General features: G+C 34.5%; 1 protein-coding gene across 1 annotated transcript in view; it reads right to left on the bottom strand.

The window, feature by feature from the left end:
* LOC126969938 (retinaldehyde-binding protein 1-like) overlaps positions 1–15,664 on the bottom strand; it is a 34,721-nt gene extending 19,057 nt beyond the window's left edge. Inside the window, exon 1 of the mRNA XM_050815576.1 lies at positions 15,496–15,664. The gene's annotated coding sequence lies outside the window, so the exon portion shown is untranslated. The remainder of the gene's footprint in view (positions 1–15,495) is intronic.
* Between the last annotated feature and the right edge of the window lie 2,756 nt (positions 15,665–18,420).

Genomic DNA, 18,420 nt, shown 5'->3' on the forward strand with positions numbered 1-18,420 from the left:
TGATATGTTATATGAGCGGCACGTACATTATTTATATATTATTCAGACAAATTAGTAAGTGTACTTCAGAATCACTAAAAATAAATAAAATACCAAAAAAAAAACAACCGACTTCAAAAGAAAAAAAGCAATTGTGTGGTTTTATGAAACCACGATGCAAATGAAACTTTTTTTCACAAAATAACATAGGTGTTAATATCAGCATAGAAAAAAAAACAAATTTATATATTATGCTTTACATTTTCATAAAATAAAAAAACCTTTATCAAGTGAGTGGGGTTCGAACCTACTCTTCCACCCGAACGCAATTGCAACTAATATGCGAATATAGGCGCCGACCGACCGTCACGCGACATGCAACACACAGACGAATAAGTTTGAGACAGTGTAATAAAAGTTCCACATTAAAAAAACTATTCCAAAACATTATAATATGCACTAAAAAGTTAACAAAAATAATTGCGTAGTATCTTCTACAACTTAATAACAATAATTACGTTCTATACCACTGGACTGGCGGCTGTCAAAGTGCTTTTGTGCCTGTTTGATATTCGCCATTTTGGCGCTGTTGGCCATGTAGCGAGAGTCTGCGGTACTAAAACTAGTGATGATAAGGCATAAAAAGGCATAAAAGGCATTTATTTTCTCAAAATTGATTCCTTTAGAATTCTTTTTGATGTCATTTCTTATCCTACTAGATACTACTACCGCTTCGGAAACAAATGGCGCTCTGAGAGAGAAGAAGCGGCGCAAGAAACTCTCCCAGCATTCTTTTTTTTTTGCGCTCTTTTCAATAAAAAATAATAACCTCAGCAATCGTTGATAGATGGTGGGACACTATTTACAAAAAATGTGTACCTTTTTTCCTTGATTCTTGAAGTATAAATAACACGGAAAGCGAACGAAATTAATTCAAAATGCAAAAATACTTCAGAGTATTGTACGTTCCTGCGCAGCCAGTTGTATTATACGTCAAAATTAGTTCTCTGGACGCTCGCGAGTGGCGCTTCAAATAGGCACAAAATGCTTGCTGTCAAACATATGGAACAGCCTGACCAGTGGCATTTATACAAGTCAGTGTTCTATACACAAGGACATATCATTCGTAGTCTGATAGCACAACGGCTTAGTGTGAGTGAGTGTGCTTAAAGACAATGTAAGCACACTTTTCTCCTTATTCGTGTGTCAACTGTTTGTCAATCACAATGACGTTCTTATGTGTGTATAGAACGCCATTGCTTAATAATGAACTTATTTATAGAATCCAGAATTGAAAAATCTGTGTACCTACCCTGTGTTCAAAACAAAAGTATTACGTTATGCAAAATATTTTTTTAAAAAACGTTTGTGTGGTAAAGGTTACTATAACATAAATGACTTACTTAATAATACCACAGACTGGGATTGAGCTTCCTCAGGCTATTAAATAATTAAAATTAAGTTTAATTGTACAATGTTACTTTGTAAACATATTTTTTGATGAAAAAAAAAAAGCCCGCTGAGTTTATTGCGCCCGTTCTTCTCAAGACTGAGGCATTCATTTTGGAATGGGTGGTAGTTGAATCAGTGATGTCCCATCCTATTTTGAATAAAAATATTTGAATTTGAATTTGTGTGAAAAATATAGGTCCCGGATAAGTAATCACCATAAATTAATAATTATTTAAAGACGCTTCATCTTATGTTATAAGTATAGTATCTGGACAACTGAGCCTTGCTCGGACTTTTAAGAAGGTACAAAACTTGAACAAATAAAATTTGATAGGTCATCTGGATTCGGACCGGGGTCTTCTGCTTTCCGGATCACCCAATGTCCCATCTGAGCTATTAAAGTCTTGTAAATAGTGGCGAAATTTACCATTGTATTCTAATGTTATTGTAGCAGTTTCTCATTAAAACACAGATAAAACTACATTTTTTTTTAAGTTGAATCCTAGCTAGATCGATTTATCGCCCCCGAAACTACCTGTACACTAAATTTCATTAAAATGGTTGGAGCCGTTTCCAAGATTCAGATTGTATATAATCTTATATCTATAAGCAAGCAATTCTCATGTCGCGGTGTTTGTAGTTAAACTCCTTCGAAACCGCTTGACCGATTCTCATGAAGTAGTTATAGGTCGGTAGGTCACAGAATCGGACAACATCTATTTTTCATCCCCCTAAATGTTAAGGGTGGTCCACGCCAATTTTATTCTTTATTTTCTTGAATTTTTTTTTGAATTTGTTTGATTATGAGTCAACATTAAAAATAACATACAACTTCAAATTTTCACCCATCTACGATCAACAGTTACTTTTGTATCACGATTTTAATATCGGCAATACAACGTTTGCTGGATCAGCTAGTAATATATAAAATCCCCGTATCACGGTGTACGTACTTGAACTCATACATAATATATATATAATATTATTCTAATCGGTTCAATACTTTTCGCGGTATAAGGGAAGGAAACGGCTCTCCATTTATTGGCGTAGAATATACATAAAACTATACAAAAGCACTGTTTTCTCAGCGTTAAGTCTCAATGACCTATTTGAAGATCTCACAGAGAAAGTTGCATCGGGCGCAAGCAGCACAACGTGAAACGAGGCCGAGTGACTCAGTACAATGCAGTCATTACATCCAATCCGTAATACTGACATTAAAAGTAATTATTTCATACGCTTTATACCATACACTTACAATAAACTAGCAAATAGACGACCTGACAGCCCGATAACACGACCAATTATGGTTTTTCAGTGTGTTCGTTAGATAGTGGATTAATATTCAAATTAAAGAAGCTAATGCCATGCGTGGCTGACTGTTTAAAATTTATCAACCAAAATTAGTTACAATAAGAATAATCTTACTTTTTCTATGTTGATACATCAGATACACTCTACGGTATTTTTTTTAAATTGCAGGAAGCGAAAGATCGCATTAGGAAACTTTCAAAACAAAATTCTTCGTGTTAGAAAATTATTTTTCACTTTTTTTTTTTTGAGAATTCCCTGGAGTCTTGAACTTATGTGTGATGAATAGTTTGTCATTATTGAAAATTGAATCGTAAGTATTATTTCAAAGATCTCCTACTTAGTTCCTACTTCGATATTTTGGTGTTTTGGTTGATACCATATTTTTTCTAAGTATATAATAACTTAAATAGAAATATTTGAACATCACCGTACAGCACCTATTTAATATTTCTTAGTATCAAAGAAAAAACAATACAAAAAATAGAAAAAAATTTATAATAATATTGTTTTTTGATCCAATAACCACTCACGCTTGACTTTGAATTTGCAAATAGTAGCTAGCAGCGTTAAAAAAACGCCCCATGTACGTTCATAACAAAAATACCTCAATTTTCCATAAGTAACATAATTTCAGAACAAACTGTAAGTGTTTTCTTGTGCGACCACGTAAGTATGATTAAAATTTTGTTTTCTATACATGTATAACTTGTTTGAAAATTTTAATATTAAGATTATTTTTTTATGATTAGATGTTATTGTACGAAATTGTACTGTAAACAATTAAAAAAAAAGAAGCCACTGAGTTTCTGGCGTCCGTTTTTCTCAGGAAAATTTACGAATACATGGTAGTTTTTTGACGTTCATTAAGTGATTTAAAATCCTATTTTGAATAAAAATAGTTAAATTAGAATAAGTAGCTCTGAGTACCTGTGTACTATACTCTTTATAATACACACTTATATCGCCTTGTTCACGTACAAGAACAACGGCGAACGAATACCAGTGAACGGTTTTTCGTCTCTCTCTCGCCTCTGATACCCGTACTTATTTTTAAGTAAAACACAGAGATTTATGTAGTGCAGGCATGTGAAATATACGTTTATTTCTTATATTACACAAATTATATTATAATATATGAAACAGGAAGCCTAATTATTAGCTTAACACGAGACATCAGAATTCGGATTAACAACAACATTATGATTTTCAAAGATCATGGACAAGGTGACAGCTCTAACCAAAGATTAAATAAAAAAAAAAGACAAAATATCATAGAGTTAATAATTAAGTCTGTTTTAGTAGCATACAAATTTAAAACTACTTATTTAAATTAATACTTTTTTTCGTTACATGTGCGCGAGGCCTAAAAACAAGATTCCTTAATAATGAAAGTCGTGCAAGCGTATTGTAAATCGTATTTGTTTATCCGTAACTAATTTTAGTGTTGCGATACAGTTTACTTCCTGCACTTTACACCAACTGAGCTTCTTACGTAATATGTTGTGTACAGTTTCTGTTTACAATACAAAAATACAACATAAAGAAACTTTTCAGCCTTGAAGAAGTGATTTGTTAGTTTGACTGGGCTGTTTAGGCACTTCGCCTGTTGATTGCCTTCTTACTTTTTTTTATGAAAATAAGGGATGAAACGAGCAGGACGTTCAGCTGATCAGCGGCATTTGATACGCCTTAACCATTACAATGCAGTGTCACTCAGGATTCTTGAAAAACCCAAAAATTCTGAGTGGCACTACAATTATTGCGTTTGTCATCTTGAGACAAGATGTTAAGTCTCATTTGCCCAGTAATTTCACTAGCAACGGCCCTTCAGACCGAAACACAGTAATGCTTACACATGACTGCTTCACGGCAGAAATAGGAGCCGTTGTGGTACCCATAATCTAGCTGGCATCCTGTGCAAAGGAGCCTCCACTGGTGTCATTCGCGTACATCCTCTTATAGAATAGAAATACATTGAGTCGTTCCCACAAGACATACTATAATTCACTAGCTACGGCGCCCTTCAGACCGAAACACAGTAATGCTTCACGGTAGAAATAGGCGGCGTTGTGGTACCCATAAACTAGCCAGCATCCTATGTAAAGATGCCTCCCACTGGTAAAAACTCCAACCAGCAGATCATCCCAGAAATCTAGCAGCCTTTTCTAATTGCTACAGGCATGAGCATGCTATCCTGAAAATCGAAGGATTTGTGCGCGTTATTCGGCCACACTCCTGCACTCTATAAGCACGTTTGCTGGCATTTCCTCTGCCTCCATACATCCTCTGCATAAAGGGACATCTATCACACATATGGTAGATAGATTCTATGGGCTAAATAAAGAAATTGATGCTTGTGGAAGCGAAGGATTTGTGCCCGTTGTTCGACCACACTTCTGCACTCTAGAAGCACTTGTTCTGGCATCTCCTCAGCCTCCAAACATCCTCTGCATTAAGGGCCGTGTGTGACAGACATATGGTACATAGAAGCTTGTTTAAAAGACATTGCCGGTGATGAGAACTCCAAAGGTGCCCAGTAATTATGTCGTGAAGCAGTAATGGACAAACATTAATATCTTTTAGTTTTAAAGGCGCCGTATTGACATTATAGGCCTACTCAGACTAAACATCTTAAGCCTCAAAGTGACGAATGCAACTGTGAAGCCCCGCAGAATTTTAAGATTAATTTGATATGGATCAGAGATGAAGTCACTTTCAATCATAGCCTAACAATATACTAGCGTATAAACAAATAAGTCATCTGGAATGAAAATACAGCAAGATAGAAAAGGAAAGCGACTCTACTATTAATGTAACCGATTTTCATTTACAAGTCGTCAACAGTCAGCCACGTTCGGAATTAGTCGCAGGTCGTCTTTACGATAGTATTTTCTAAATTTATATACTTTGCATCCGCAATGTTGTGGACACACCCATTAACAGAGCCACGCTAAGGTGTGTTGTCACTATTGGCGTTAACCAATTAGAGTCGTTACTGTAATGCAATCGATATGTTTACTCAAGTTTCAATTCCCTCTAATTATCACCATGACTTGAATTGAGTGACAATTATTGCCACACTTCACAGTTTAAATTATACCATATATTAATTATTTATAGCAACAATATTATCCTATTATAATATTATAAATGTAAAAGTTTGTATGTCTGGATGTATGTTTGAACTTCTTTAACGCAAATACTACTGATTGGATTTTGATGAAACTTTACAATAATATAGCTTACACACCAGAATAACACATAGGCTATTTATTATTTATAAAACTATCGCGTGAATTATACTTTATATGGAAAAACAACGTTTGCCGGGTCAGCTAGTACAAAATAAAAGAATATCATTGTTTTATATTCTACTAGCTGACCCGACAGACGTTGATCTGTGCATAATAAAAAAAAACTGTTTTTTTAATGAATTTGTCAGTAATATCTCATAACACCAAGAATTATTTTGTAATATATGGTCCCTGTCAATGAACTTCTATATTATGTTAATGAACGTCATTGGTCCCTGTTGTTAACTACTTATAATGAAATTGTTTCACAACAGAACTGTCAAACCGTGCGTCAATAAATTCTCTCATAGAAAATATGTCCATACAAAACAAATATTGGAAATAAAAACAATTATGGGTTCCAAATCGAAATAAAAACTGTCCTATCTCTCAAGTCGGACTAAACTGCACTCCATGAAAATCCGTTAATTAGTTTAGGAGTCTGTCGTGGACAAACAACGTGTCACGTAATTTATGTGTATTAAGAAGATTATTATTCTTTTCGCCGCGTCACAAAATGTCCCAAAATGTTTTCAAAGGACACATAATTTTTCACTGGTGTTTTCGTATTTCTTCTGCTCCTCTTATATATTTAATGCAGTATTTTGTCTCTCGCTGAGCTTGTACATTATAACTATTCTTTTATACACTTTTAAAAAAAATCTGAGCTTTAACAAAGTCTGAAATCTTATGTATGTTTTATTTTTGTTCACTCTGATTTCCGCATTTATGAAAGTCGGATGTTTTTATCAAAAGAAAGGGCTTATTACCAGATCCACCTCCCATTATTAGTATAATTCATATCTGATAATAGTAAGTTATTAGAAATATCTCAGGCTGTGGCTTCATCTGAGGGTTGAACAAAGACATCAAGATTTATGAACTTTACGTCACTCGAACGGCTGGCTCAGTGGAAGATTTTTTTTTGTGTTTAATTATCCCAGAAATGAGGGTTATCCCTTTAAAAAATAACAAATTATGAGATTCCTAAATTACACACAAGTCCCTCAATATTCGGAGAAACACAAGCATACGTAGCTATGTAATGTAAGTATGTATGTATAAGCAATAGTCATCTCGCAAGGAATTTGTAATAATATTTCTGATACTTTCTTATTTAGACCCCTACTCATCGAACTTATCTAAGTTTACTGTAAAACCGTGTTTATGCTTATTGTAATGGTTATGAGACTATTTTGACGAATTCTTTAATCTATAACTTGTACCTACATGAGCCATTATATGCCTGACGAGTGGCCGTAATAGGTCTACTATATTCGTTACTTAAAAGTGTCATATAATTTTTTTTTTACAAAAACCGAATTGAGATTGAAAAATAAACATAAAACATTGCATTAATAATTTTCTTAAAGAAAACTCATATAATACGTCTGCTAAAACTGTTTGAGCAGGAGGTCTTGATCATCTCGTCACTTTTTCTCAGAAAAAAAACAAGCGAACTTCAGATCAGTAGTAGTTGAATAGTGAAGTTCGTCGATGCTAGCGCCACCCCATTTCAAGAGCGATACTGCCCAGTATTTCAACCAGATCTAATTTCCATTAGAAAATACGAAATATCCACTAGCGAACGAGGCTATAAACTTTCATTTTCAACAAAAATGAAAGCAGGGTCAGATTTCACTTTCAATGGCGAATTGTAACGCCTCGAGACGCGACCTACATTACGCGAAACTAAACTTCGACATTTGAAGATGGCGTAGCTAAATTTCGAATGAAATTTTGTAACAGTATAATAAATTATTCACGTGCGTATTTTGTAATCAATAAAATATAAATTAAATCTTTAAACAAAACTGGCATATTATTATTATAGCAATAGGAATGACGCAGTACAATATTTTGTAGATTGTTTTTTTAAGAGCGCGCAAATACAATACTGTAAGAGTTTGTTGTGCCTATTCTTCTCTCTTTTCGCGCTTGCGTCCGAAGCGATGGTAAGACTTTAATCGACTTAACTAACTTGGAAAAAATAATGTTTGTCAGAGGAGGAATTGAGAAAACTTACATATTAAGGGCTAAGACTAAGAGACAAACTTAAAAATATTACGAAAAGAAAACAAAAGACGTTAGGTTAAGCACGGAAATGGCGCTGGTGTGGGACGCGACTTGCATCGACACTCTGGCTCATTCTCATGTCCAAGTTACGTCGGTTCCTGGCACTGCTGCTTCCACTGCCAAAGACAGTAAGCGTCCCAATTATGTCAGTCTCAATGTCTCAGTTGATACATTTGGCCCCTGGGGCCCAGAGGCGCGGAGAATATAAAGCACTATATAAGAGCCTCCATAGGGCTACTGGAAGCCCAAGCGATGGCAGCTATTTCGGTCAACGGATCAGCCTGACTAGATATTACTTTGTGCATATTCCGCGCCTCTGGGCCCCACGGGCCAAGTGTCTCGACACCAAATGGCACAAATGAGTAAATTTCATTTCATTTCCACCTCAGTAGACAAGGTCAACTTACTACTGGGCTATATGGGTTTATTTAGGTGGGGAACGAAAGCAGTATTGCCCGGATGAAGATCCGCGATTAAAAATAATAAATAGGTACTTGATAAATGGAAAACATATAAATATGAAACTTAAGCAAATGTATCACGGTAGAATTGGCGTTTACGAGTATTTTGTACGGAAACTATGTTTAATAAGTGTGGTTGTGTAAATACCTAACAACCGGTCTGGTAAATAGGTGAGCGGGTGTGAAGTGAACTGCTTCTGACCACACACCGACAACATTACTGGCTTGTGTCAAGGATTCTGTACTAAAAGGGATACCGCCTATTTACTGAGGCTGAGATCTATCTCATAATCGGTATATCTCTGTAGATAGATCGTACTGAGACTTCACTTACGTACAACTTATGGCCGTTCCCAATATACTATCTACAGATAGAGATAAATACTTTAACTATTTTGATAAGATTTTTGGTATACATTAACTATATTTGTTCGAGGTGTCGGAAAGAAGCCGTGTGAGGTTTCAATGAAAACGCCTCTTTGAGATATATCCCTATTTCTTAAGGGTAGCATACTATATCAATTGTTTCATTTTTAACTAATTAAATAATGACAAACAACATTTTCCGATGGCTATTGACTGCATTTTGTCCACATATCATTGTTTTTTTTTTATTAACAGAACAGCGTCTGTCGCGTCAGCTAGAAATATATACAATAATCTACTGTACTACAGTAAGCCTTCTTCGTCAAAGAACCACTTTACCAAAATTCTTGAGTTTGTGCTCAGTGAGTCCTATATACTGTCTGGTAACTAGTACTAGTATAGCTCAACACAAATTGGACGTCATTCCTGAAAAACGTTCCAAGCCACGAACATAACATTTTAAGGAATTCATGTTTAAAGTTTAATAACTATTAGTGTATTCCATACATGTGGGTTGGGCTACTAACGACATGATGTCATTTAAAGAGTGACAGGAGGGCTGCCATTTTTCGTCAGTCCGTTAATATGAATCACGTGACCAGTTTTGTGTTCTTAACTCAATATCGACATGATTGTGGTTTGGGAAGTTTTTCTGGAATCACTTCCAATTGTACTTACATATTACTGGTTGACATTTAGCTGGCATTCCGTGCAAAGAAACGTCCTATGGCACACTGGTGAAGTGGTAAAGGCCCTTATTAGTTTACCTATTCAGCTGTTCCAAATTTAAATTAAGTTTGTTTCTAGTGTATGTCAACCGATTCTTCCATAAATTGCAAACAGTCGTGACTCGTGTTCATTATAACATTTTATGTGTAAATAATGCTCATAAGCGTGATATAATGACCGATAATAATAATAATAATATTGACTCACTTTTACACAAATTATCTTACCCCAAATTAAGCATATAGCCTGTGTTATGGGTTACAAGACAACGATATATTTAATGCAATACGAGTATACTTACTTAAACATACATAAATACATGTAAACATACATAAATTCATACTAACATACATAAATACATATAAACATCCATGACTCGGAAACAAACATCAATATTCATCATATAAATGCTTGCACCTACCGGGATTCGAACCCGATCATGTAACGCGTTAATATCTTCGCCAGAATGTGAACACAATATTATAATAATCAGTGAATTAAATCGTTTTACAGACATTTATTATTTAATACAACTTCCCAAGGAGTAGGTCACTTAAGGAACATTGACAAGACGAAGATTATGTCTAATGTCCATGAAATGAAATGAAATGACATTTTATTTGCAAGAAACATTGTACTTAAGATGATAACATAATATTATTGATAATCCAATATGTTTCGTCAATTGTCAGGAAAAATATGTTAGAAAATTGTCTAAATACCAACACTCTAGATACTGTTCTACTGAACCATGTCGGATTTCACACTGCTATCATTAATATTTATAAAATTAAAATTTAAAGATATTATAATATGAGACGTAAGTAATTTAATAATCCGTTAAGTACCTATGTATAATGTTAACAAATTCAAAATTTACATGTATTATTATCAAATAGACTAGATATAATAAAAGACGAAATAGACTAATTCATAATACCAATCCAATAATTTTTTTTTATGGAATAGGAGGACAAACGAGCGTACGGGTCACCTGGTGTTAAGTGATCACCGCCGCCCACATTCTCTTGCAACACCAGAGGAATCACAAGAGCGTTGCCGGCCTTTAAGGAAGGTGTACGCGCTTTTTTTGAAGGTACCCATGTCGTATCGTCCCGGAAACACCGCACAAGGAAGCTCATTCCACAGCTTTGTAGTACGAGGGAGAAAGCTTCTTGAAAACCGCACTGTGGAGGACCGCCACACATCCAGATGGTGGGGATGATATCCTAACTTGTGGCGTGTCGTGCGAAGGTGAAATTCGGCGGCAGGAATCAGGTAAAACAGCTCTTCGGAACACTCCCCGCGGTAGAAGACACACAATGAAGCGACGTCTCTACGCAACGCCAAGTGATCCAGCTGTTCACAGAGCACTGAGTCCCCGACTTCATTGCCATGTCGCTATAACTACTCCCATAACAGTTGGGAACTGTACTCTCGATATTGTTGACTTCAAAATGCCGACCACGTACCGGAAGACCCTGTGTTGGTAGGTCACCCACAAGATGGACCGACGATCTGGTCAAGATCGCCGGAATACGTTGGATGAGGGCAGCGCAGGACCGATCATCGTGGAGATTTTTGGGGGAGGTCTAGTCATTATAGGCATTTATTTATTCTATTTAGAGCTTTATTTAATAAAAAAAAAAACAAAAAAAACAAAATCATTTATTTCGCACTTTTCATATACAAATTAACATTTTATACTGACCCCCACACTAGGCATTGCCTGTCTCGTGGGGGAAATAGTAGAATTAACAGAAAATAAAGATATACAAGCGGCTAGTTACAACAAGCTGATTACTAAAATTTTACTAAACAATTCCCTAAAAAATTTAAAAAAAAAATTCCCTACCTACATCTATAATTTATATTTCATTGTTTTATATACTTAAAAGTATTTTGTTGGTTTTGTTTATCATATCAATAAGAACAGTCTTTATCGGATACACGCTTTCTCCGGGTACCAGAACGTATTAGACCACTAACCTAATCTGACTTGAATGCCGTAGTTTAAATTAATGTTTCACCTTTACCCCTACTCCGCGGCTGCTGTAATGCGACATGCGTTAGATCGACGAAATAATTTGAGGCGAAAACGTAATTGTCATATTTTATTTTTTAATCATTTGATTGAGAGCATTGCATTGTGAGGATTTCTATACACAAATACAATTTCTTTTTCGGTTAAAAGATCATTTATTTTCATTTAAAAAAAATCAAATTTAAAAAAAATATTTTCAAATTTTATTTGTGCATTAATCCTAGAAGTGAGGGAGGGTTATCACTTTAAAAACATAACAAATTGCTTAGATTTACAAGAGCGACATCTCAAGTCAATTTCCTAATATGCAAATATTGGAGTTGAGCAGGTTATCAACTGTAAAGTAGATCCTGTAGAATTGTAGATGAAGCCACAACCTGAGAGTTGAACAAAGCTTACAAGATTTTGTGACGATATGTCACTCGAACGGTTAGCTCAGTTGGGTGAGCATTGGCACGGAAAGTCGTCGTCGTGGGTTCGGGCCCCGCATCGTTCATAAAATTTTATTTGTGTATTAATCCTAGAAGTGAGGGTTATTACTTTTAAAACATAACAAATTGCTTAGATTTACAAGAGCGACATTTTAAGTCAATTTTCCAATATGCAAATATTGGGGTTGAGCAGGTTATCAACTGTAAAGTAGATCCTGTAGATGAAGCCACAACCTGAGAGTTGAACAAAGCATACAAGATTTTGTGACGATACGTCACTCGAACGGTTAGCTCAGTTGGGAGAGCACTGGCACGGAACGCCAGAGGTCGTGGGTTCGGGTCCCGCAACGTTCATGAAATTTTGTTTTCAAATTTTATTCAAATTCAAATATTTTTATTCAAAATAGGATTTAAAATCACTTATTGAACGTCAAAAACTACCACCCATTCAAGAGACTGCCTCAGACCTGAGAAGAATGGGCGCAAGAAACTCAGCGGGCTTTTTTTTAATATAAAATATAGATTACAATGTGATATCGTACAATAAACATTTATAATTAAAGAGCCTGAGGGTGTTCGCTTTATTCCCAGTCCGTGGTGTCATTAAGAAAATCGTTTATGCTATAATAACCTTTCCCACACAAACGTTTTTTATCAATTCTTTTGTGTATCAATCCTAGAACTGAGGGTTATCACTTTTAAAACATAACAAATTGTTAGGATTCATATAGCAAAACAAATATGCAATTTTGTTTTTCTTTTAATTTTGTTATTCGAAACGAAAAAGAGTTAATATTTACATTTATCTTATATAATTTACATTACCAACTTAATATTTAATCTAAGAATAATTGTATTCTAGTGAACTTGTTTTGCACACCGTAACAACGCGACGATGTGACGTCATCGACGTCAGGTGCACAGATAAAATAAACGGGTATGTAGTGTTGTTATATCTTGTACGGTTTTTATTTTCATACCTACCACAACATTTTGTTGTTCTCAATCAAGGTTGTCAACTTTTTAATGCCCTTCTCTTACGAAGTGTCTTTCGCATACGAAATTATATTGCAACCATATTAATAGTGTTTCAAGTACGTACTTATATCTAAACTGAGGACTTCTTTAGGCGCTAATTTTCATTAAGTCACCAACATGTTGGAACGCCACAAGTTAGGATATCATCCTCACCATCTGGATGTGTGGCGGTCCTCCACAGTGCGGTTTACAAGGAGCTTTCTTCCACGTACTACAAAGCTGTGGAATGAACTTCCTTGTGCGGTGTTTCCGGGACGATACGACATGGTTACCTTCAAAAAAGCGCGTACACCTTCCTTAAAGGCTGGCAACGCTCGTGTGATTCCTCTGGTGTTGCAGGAGAGTGTGGGCGGCGGTGATCACTTAACAACAGGTGACCCGTACGCTCGTTTGTCCTCCTATTCCATAAAAAAAAACTAAAATCATTTTTTTTTATAATTAGGTCCTTACATTTAAATAAAACACTTTTTAAACTAGGATTAAAACGCGTGTAATCGTTACTGTGTTTTTACATTAGATTTTGCGTAAGAGTTACATTTTTATAATTATTTTAGCTAAGCCGACGTTTCGAGACCTTTCCAGATATCGTTTTTGCGGGGGAAGTGGCAGTCCAAACAGTGTTTTTTTTTTCGTAAAGGGACCAATGAAATTGCAATAGTGCATAGATAATAATTTTATTAATTAATTTATGTATATAATAAACTTAAATTAATTAAAAGAATATTTACAGACGTTAATTTCAAGATACCTGTTTTAATAATTTATTGATTCCTTAACCTTCTTGGGTTGTCTAGAAGAGATCGCTTCAAGGGATAAGTCCGCAAATATGCGTACTTATGACAGTAACTAGCTTAAGACATTTTGTATACATTTTTATTTATAAGTAAAGTGTATCTATCTAGCTTGCGCAGCTCATCTTAATATAATAAATTATTAAATTGAATGACTAACTCGAACAAACTGCAAAATCTAATTTTATATTATTAAAAAGCGCAAAAAAAGCATGCTGGGAGAGTTTTTTGCTCCGCTTGTTCTCTCTCAGAACGCCTTTTGTTTCCGAAGCGGTAGTAGTATCTAGTATATTAGAAATGACATCGGAAAGAATTGTATAGGAAAGAGAAAATAATTTATTTTATGCCTTTTAATGATATTTTTTGCACTGTCTATTAATGATAGAAATAAAAAAATATTTGTCGTATTCTGTAGATATAGAATTATTATTAGTTAAAATATTAACTCTAGGTACAGCGTGGCACTACATTGGCGACTTTAAATAAACACACGGGTAAAACAACTTAACCAATAATTAACCTAAAAAAAACATTTTTCCATAATATCATTTCGGAACACCCTGTAAGACATCTAATAGCCGAGGCCCGCGCGCTAGCGTCACTGGCACCTGTTTCATGCCCTAATAGGCAACCACGTAAGGGTGATTAAAAATTTATTTTCTAAATATACAATTGAATGAATAAAAATTTGATGATTTCTCTTTAAATAATAGATTTTTATTACGATTAAGGTTAGATTAGCTCTACCCGTGTGTTAATTTAATGTCACCATTTTAGCACCACGCTGTATATACTGTCAAGAAATGGTTACAATTGCGCGCTATTTGGACCTTAAAAAGCACGATAATAATGAAACGTATAAAGTAAGAATGATTTAAAATTATTGTTTGAAATGTTGAAACAGGCAAATGTTCTAAAAATACATAATGTATTTTTTTTTAAAACAAATAATCGCAACTGGCTAAATAATAATTGGAAATTAGAAAAAAAAATTCATAGTCGTAGATATTCAATTTTGTCTAAAGTCGCCATCTATAACTTTTAAGTTATGTTTCTATTATACCTTATCTTCATATAAATTCAATGGTTAAGTATTCGTTATTAGAAAATGTTTATATATCATATAATATATAATGACATCTCATTATGATATATACTCACACTTTGCCGTTTTTAGTACCTCATATCATTACTTCAATTAAATAAAAAAAAAACACATACAAAACAAAAATCCCCATCTCGGGTCATTTTAGGAATATTATTGGAAATTGTGACAGCTGTAATTAATGCAATAATTTTTTATTGGTTTTTAAATCTAATTGCTTTGTTTAGATTGTCATGGTTGGGAGTAATTTGAACTTACAAATAATATTGTAGTTGGTTACAACTCTGTCCCAGGTAAAAAAAAACAAATAACCACGCAAAATAAAACCTAATTATAATAAAATACAAAAAGACAGATTCCAAGACCTGTAACACGTTCTTTGCTAGATAAAAAAAATATATGTACATGTAACTTACCAGTAAATCCGGAGCAAATCCAAAACAAAATAAAAATCCTAAAGTTCAACACGCACTACGCTTCATTCACAATGTGAACATACACACCACTACGATGTCGGTGAAACACTGACTGTGACTACGAACGAGTTAAACTGAATTTAATGTGAGCTAGCTTCACAGTGCGGCAATATGATTCAGCCTTTGACTTTCTATTCTAAAAAAAAAATCGAACCACAGACAACTGAAATCAGAATATTATTGTTTTGATTTTATTTTAAATTACGAACAAAGCAGTGTACCGTCTGAACAGCCAACCTAACTCGCGTTTGGCCTTCTCATTACGTTTTTCCAACTTTCTTCGTCCTCAATAAAACATGCTGATCACGATTGCCGTGTTTCGTTGCGAAATGAAATATCTTCTGATTTTGTCTTGACAATATATGCCACATCTCTTCATCTTACTTCAATCTTCTTAAATCATTTTACTTACTACTTCTAACTTAGATGCGTTTGTTATAATTAGTAAATGGTAAATATTATACAAGGATATAGGAGGATTTATTATATATAATAGCCCTGTGCTTACCCGCGCCAAAAAAAAAATTAAGTCCAAAGCCCGAGCGTGTCGTAAGAGGCTACTAAGGGTATTTACCAGTGGTGGGCTCTTTTGTACAGGATGCCGGCTAGATTATGAGTACCACAACGGCGCCTTTTTCTGCCGTGAAGCAGTTATGTGTAAGCATTGTTGTATTTGGGTCTGAAGAGCGCCGTAACTAGTGAAATTACTGGGCAAATGAGACTAAACATCTTATGTCTCAAGGTGACGAGCGCAATAATTGTAGTGCTGCTCAGAATATACAGGGTGTCCCAAAGTTATGGGACATGAAGGGAAAGTACCTTAAATATCGTAGATAGGGTATTTTACTAAAATAAGACTTTATGTTATTTTTAAAAGTTAGTAATTCTGCTTTCAAATATTTTTTAAAAAATTACTTGCCTCGGCTGGGTATCGAACCGACTTAAATGTAAAAAAACACCCCTACTTTTATGATATGTACATATGAGAAGGTAGTCAATTAAGTGGGTATTTTTTTCTAAATGCATTAATTAAATGCTCAAAATGTGATCCCTCCTGTCTTACGCAAATCGCCAATCTTTTAATGAGTCCGCTGCCTTTTGATTTTCTTATCAATTTATGGTGAATACTCGATATGATATGGCTCAATTCTGTTTATAACTCGGCCACGTTCTCGTATGTGAGTACTTATTTACGAATAATCAATGCTGTCTATGTAATGATAATATCTCTACTTTTCGAACGTCGTCGTCGGCTATAAATAACTTTCTTGAAATTTAACTCAAATATTTTACGTTGCTCCTTACTTTTAAAATACTATGTTACTTAAGAAGAGTTATTAGTTTTTGGCCATTCTTTCGATTGGCATCATAAAAGTTGGGGTGTTTTTTTTTTTACATTTAAGTCGGTTCGAATCCCAGACGAGGCAAGTAATTTTTAGAAAATCTTTGAATGCAGAATCAGTAACTTTTAAAAATAACATAAAGTCTTCTCTCAGTAAAATACCCTATCTACGATATTTAAGGTACTTTCCCTTCATGTCCCATAACTTTGGGACACCTGTATAGTCACAGTATTGTAATGGGCAGGGCGTATCAATTACCATCAGCTGAACGTTCTGCCCGTCTCGTTCGTTATTGTCACAAAGAAAAGCTTCAGCCCGCGACTATATTTTCGCTATTTTTGTATCGATCCCAGGGGAATTGTTAAAATTTTACGTAACATTTTATACTGTCCTGAATCGGTTGATTATTAATATATATACATAAGAGGTCTATTAAATAAAAATTTTATTAAGTTATTATTAGTTTTTAGTTTTTGAAGTCAGTTTTTTAAACGTTTTAAATGTTTTACTTTCTGTCATAGGTTGTTCTGTAAACTGCAGTACGTTTTTTCTTGATTACATCAGGCAAACTAAAGCAAACTATTTAAATAAACTGTACACGAAAAAATAACATCATCCACCTAAACAATAACATCATCCACGTAAACAATGACATCATCCACGTAAACATGAATGTTCAGATAAATGTTCATAAAATGATAACTACGGGGTCAAGCAATGTGAAATTTTTATGAGACCAAATGGCAACTATTCCACATCAAACTAAAGAAAAATCACGTATAAATCCGAATCACGAATCTCAGTGTAATTGGTGTACATACATAAAAAAATACCAATCGAATTGAGAACCTCCTCCTTTTTAAAGTCGGTTAAAAATGTTATATTACCACAAACGAGGCCGCCATAATACCATTTAAGCGAGAATGACAAACCCTGCCACAGGAACTCAGCCCAAACAAAACAGATGTATTTTTTATAATATGCTCACGATATAAACATCCACTCACAGATTACAAAAATATTTATTGTTTTAATATCTTCCCTAATGTCAGCAACTAATCGTGACTCTAAAGAGTAACTGTAAAAGTTTAGATCAATTCAAACCTTATAGATCAAATGATCCTTTTTAATGTACAATATTTATAAGTTTTAATTTTATAGTAAGCGTTGAACTTCTTGAGTGACATTTCCCACATGTATTCAGGAAGCGTTAAATAGAATCGAATGCCGGAAGAATAAATAAGGTCAAGTCAGATCTCAATTAATTTCACTTGAGGAAGAATGGGTATCGGCAAATATCACGTATTTTTAACCGACTTCAAAAAAGGAGCAGGTTCTCAATTTGACGGTTTATCTTTATGTTCGTTACCTCAGAACTTTCGACTGGATTAGATTTAGATGATTCTTTTTTTGTTTGAAAGCTGGCGCTTTCGCGGGCAAAGACCACACGGGTCCCATTGCAATTATTGATCCAAATCTGACAATCCATGAGAAACCATATAAGTCTTAAATTTGCATTATG

This window comes from Leptidea sinapis, chromosome 19 (genome assembly GCF_905404315.1).
Source record: "Leptidea sinapis chromosome 19, ilLepSina1.1, whole genome shotgun sequence".
Classification (NCBI taxonomy): domain Eukaryota; kingdom Metazoa; phylum Arthropoda; class Insecta; order Lepidoptera; family Pieridae; genus Leptidea; species Leptidea sinapis.